The sequence below is a fragment of the Cupressus sempervirens genome, chromosome 2, assembly GCF_028749045.1.
Source record: "Cupressus sempervirens isolate cs-2001-9-10 chromosome 2, ASM2874904v1, whole genome shotgun sequence".
In the NCBI taxonomy this organism is placed as follows: domain Eukaryota; kingdom Viridiplantae; phylum Streptophyta; class Pinopsida; order Cupressales; family Cupressaceae; genus Cupressus; species Cupressus sempervirens.
In genome coordinates, this window is record NC_143119.1 from 466,095,041 (window position 1) to 466,098,510 (window position 3,470).

Sequence of the window (3,470 nt, forward strand, 5' to 3'; positions counted from 1 at the left end):
AAAGTTGTTATTACCACCATCTTGGATCAAAAAAGGAAACTTAAGGAAAAGTACAAATGGATCAATGATTGTTAGATTTTTCTTAGTTTTAAGGTTGATGATACCCATATACAAAATTTGGAATTGAAAGAACATACTACACACATAGAATAAATTTTCACTTTAGATATTAGTGTTAGAGATGTCATCCAGGATGTAGTTATCCATGCTTCACCAAAGTACTTCCAATAATTGAGAAGTGCAGATAGGCCCTAGAAGATTATTTCGTGGGCCTCATTATTTCAAAAGGAAATTGTGTCATAAAATATATGTTTGTATTACATCATTTTATGTGATAGATTTAGTTTATAATATCCCTCAATGAACATGCATGCTCTTTCACCAAGTAACCAAATCATCATCATCATCATCATCATATATATATATATATATATATATATATATTATTATTACTTTCAATAAAAAAATAGTTATCTTTTATTTCAGCAATTTTTATAACATCTCTCTGAGTTAATACTATTTATTATTATTTTTATTCTGAGAAATAAATACCAATGTCTAGCGTTAACTCAGAATAAAAATAATAATATTATTATTATTATTACTTTCAATAAAAAAATAGTTATCTTTTATTTCAGCAATTTTCATAACATCTCTCTGAGTTAATACTATTTATTATTATTTTTATTCTGAGAAATAAATACCAATGTGTAGCCTTGTGTGGAAATAACTTGATATATTTTCAAATTGATTATAAGACTAAAATTGTGGTTTTCATACTTAATCATGTCTTATGGGTCTTTCAATGAAAGTTAAATTTAATAAGAGTATTTTTAATTTTACAAAGAATCAAAGCATAAAGAAGCCTTTTGGTGGATGGTAAAAGCACCGTCTCATCATATTACACATTAGAGTATTTAACTCTAAGTTGTGATTTCAAATAGTTTATAAAGGGACTAGTATAATTGATCTTAATTTGATATTGTATAAGGCAATCTAATAATTCATTCAATCTAAGCACCACACTTCTTTCATATACTTTAACACATAATTCATTAAACAATCAGTAAAATCTATCTTCATAAGAAATATATTTTCACAAAACATTCTTTCAAAAGTACTTTTTTTTAGTATTCTTATAACATTTATTTAGTAGTGATAATTCAAACTTGATCTTAATCAAGAACCCATTTCCATCTTGAAAGGATAAATAAAGAGTTAAATTCTCTATACAAAATACTTTGATAAGAAAATTGAGATAGAGGTGAAGGTTTCCTAGGTTTAGTGAAGCCTAAAGTGTAGGGGGGCTCAATAATTATCATTTATTGGCAAAATTTGATTGAAAAGGTCATAAAAGAAGTGGAAATAATTTGGATTCCAATATGTTGTTTTGGGAACCAACATTTATTATCTAGAGATCCTTCTGGAAGTAAACATTTTTCCCATTGCCAATTTTCCATTTTTGTCCTTCTCTCAACAAGCTTTGAATCTTCAAAATATTAGCCCAAATTTTAGATCCCATAAGGATATCCTAGGAGGTTAGAAGTATAGAAAAATGGGAATTATTGAAATACTTTTCTTTCATAATTTTACCCTAGTTAATAGGGTCCAAAGATAAAAAGCATCCAATCATAGAAAATAGTTCTTTGTTAAGATCAACTATTTTTTGAATCCCTAGACCACCTAATGCTTTGGTTTTATAAATAATGTACCAAAAGAAAAAACTTAACCTTTTATTCTCCTCCACTCCTGTCCATAAAAATATTGAATTTTCTTAATATTTCTAGCCATCCCTTTAGAGATATTAGAGAGGGACAAGAAGTAAACAAAGATAAATTGAATTGAGGTCAATAGCAGTTGGGGTCTTTCAACATTGATGAGATTCTTCTCCTTTCAACTTGCTAGTTTCCTATGATTTATTTATAAATAGATTTCTAGAAGCTTGATGTGACTTCCTTGATAGTCAGTAGGCATCCCAAAGAGGTTTCAATTAAGTCAGAAAATTAATAGCAAAGGATACCTAATTTTTTTCTCTTAAGGTACACTTTTGTATTCAAGAAATAGATTTTTCTTTCCTCATTATTTATTTATTTATTTGATGGGGCTACATATTCTATAAGGATATTCTTCCACACTTTACTCTATACCATGGACACCCAAACATAAAAGTATCATACAAAAATATCGATAAACCTTAGGGGAAGGGAGGAAGTAACCTTAATATCTTAAATCATGAAATCTCTCACAATGTGAAGGAATTTTTTATGAAGGATGATCCCCTTAATACCATAACACACAATAGAAAAAAGAGACATAGCACAACTTGAGAGATTAAAATATGGGTTTCTTATTATCGTTGCAAATGTAGAATTATAGGATTACAATATAAAAACCCACTTCAACACCTTCCTTACAATAGTATGCAAGAGGGAGTTATGACTATCACCCAAAAATTTCCTAGACAACCTATGGGCCTTCCTTATAGGCATTTTTCACCACCGAGGAAGGTTCTATACACTAAGATTCAACACTTGAGGCTAACCAACCTCATATTATATTATTTGATTGTACTTTATTATAGAGGATAGACTTGAGACAATTTAAAAATATATTTTTTGAATGGTCATCTTTTGGAGACCATAACTAGTGAACTGTTGACCCAATGGGCTATTATAACCCCATTCTAGAATCCTTGGTAGAAGCTCTATAATGGTTGATCACATAATCATTCATTAAATGAGGTTTTGCCTCATTTTAGGGTCATTTAGGCCTTTATTGATAGACCTAAAGTTTGGATAGCCAAAATTCGTATTGAAAATCTGCAATAACTGCACTAATACATATTATATGATAGTGAAAATTGACTATCATGCTATTATGTCTAAGATGAACCTCCACATGCGAGATTAGAAAAATTTGAGAACCTAATAAAAACTTAATAAAACTAGTGAGCTCCCATAAATAGAAATTTTGTATTGGAATAACCTTTATTTAAAACACAAAAATTGAAAAACTATATATAGAAATATTTTTGGGTGATGCAAGATTGCCCTTATACCCAAGATTCTCTTGTATTAGACACCCAAGGAAATTTGAGAAGTTTCTCTATCACATCTCAAGTTGTCAGAGGAAAGTAAAGATGGTCAACCTCCTTCTGTGCTAGACATGATGAATCCTCTACTGGAATTCTATTCTATTTGACTAGATACTCTTCATATGTTATGTTCCTTGTGCTTTTGCCAACACGACTGTCTAATATCTCCTCAATCTCCTTCATAGCTAAAGTAGATGCTGGAATACTCCACTATGCTTCTATAATATCATCATCACCTCCTTCATAATATTCTATCAAATTCAAAAATGTTGAACACTGGGGAAATATTCATATCAGTAGGTAACTCCACTTCATAGGAATTTCCAAAATCATGCATTTTCACTATCTCGCATGGTCAAAACTTCTCCATTTTCAT